The sequence below is a fragment of the Penaeus vannamei genome, chromosome 43, assembly GCF_042767895.1.
Source record: "Penaeus vannamei isolate JL-2024 chromosome 43, ASM4276789v1, whole genome shotgun sequence".
Taxonomy (NCBI): Eukaryota; Metazoa; Arthropoda; class Malacostraca; order Decapoda; family Penaeidae; genus Penaeus; species Penaeus vannamei.
In genome coordinates this window covers 25803792-25805299 of record NC_091591.1, presented here as the reverse complement: position 1 = coordinate 25805299, position 1508 = coordinate 25803792, and positions in this window count along the sequence as shown.

Sequence of the window (1508 nt, the reverse complement as noted above, 5' to 3'; positions counted from 1 at the left end):
TGACACGGCTAGCAATTCAAGTAGATTATTGCGGGTTGCTGCTGCCCTCCCCCGTATCTACTCACATCTGACAGTTTGTAAGACAAACCGATCTTTTCGGATCGCTACTTACGCCACCCTCTCCAATATCCTCTCTATCTTTGAAGAAAAAATAACAAAAAAGAACAGATAAAATAATGTTAAACTGTTAAAGCGGCTATGGCATTACACTTAACATTCCCCTTAATGGTGTCCTTTTTCTCTTACTATCTTGGCCGGTGCGTGTAAGATCTGGGTTCAGCGAAACGGCACTGACGGTAGACGCTGTTGCAGGTATCGATCGCCTCATGATGCAGATGCAGTGGGAAAGAATTTGCCGCAAGACCTAGAAGACCAAGACTAAATAAGGGTCCTTGCAGATACCCGGTTACCGTAGAGGAACGCCTCCTGTTCATAGAACCAGCGAAGGACCGCGAGTTCGTCCGTGTACATATCAAGATCCCATGGAAGGAACGCCGTCTTCCTTGACGCCTGTAAACTCAGTCAAAATCTAGCTCATAAGTGCAAGTACAAGCCGCCCCATGATACCATAGAAGGGCGTCACCTGCCTGGACGCCCATAGATCCAGACGAAGACTACGAAGAAATGTGGACGATTGCACAGCGGAGAAGGACCAAAACGAGGACTACGAGGACGTGTGGACCTCGAGGACGAGTGGATGTCACCAAGGACTGGAAAGAAGAGGACGAAGATGAGCAAGCATGAGGATGAGTAAAAGTACAGCGTGCACGAGACGATTAGATGACACTAGAAAAGACACCATTCGAGGACCAGGACGCTGAAACCCGCCCAGATGAAGGACGACCTCTACCAGACCGACTTCTGGACATCTCGATGTGAAAAATCCGGAAGCAGCTGAAGGGCAACGCAGTGGATGTATATGTATGTTTACATATACATGTACATACATATATACGCACGCGCGCGTGTGTATTATATACATATATATGTGAGCGCGACCACCGCTCAGGGAGGGAAAAGGGCCAATACCGTTGGCCTTAAACTGGCTATGCCAGAAGGATTCCTTCTTCCTGAGGCTCTTGAGTCATCTCTCTCCGACAAGCTACTGAACATGTAGCTGGAGCCTGAGATGGCCCAAGAGCCGGAGAAAGAAGGCCAAGACGCATGAAAACGGTGAATGGCCAATTACAGTTGCGGAAGGAAATGAGGCAACTATAATACATATAATAATTGCATATTATGATTATACAGATAATAATATTATTATAATGATAATAGAATAATAATAATGATAATACACAAAAACGTACACATACACATACACCCTAAAACAAGACACACCCATACACACACATACACAGAGAATCACGTACAGAGACATATAAGATTTACAGACTTGTACAATGAACTTTTTCCCGGTTCTTTTTTCTCTCTCTGCCTCCCTCCCTCCCTCTCCGGTCCTCTTCCCCCGCCCTTTCTCTCTCTCTCGCGCTCTCTCTCTCTCTACC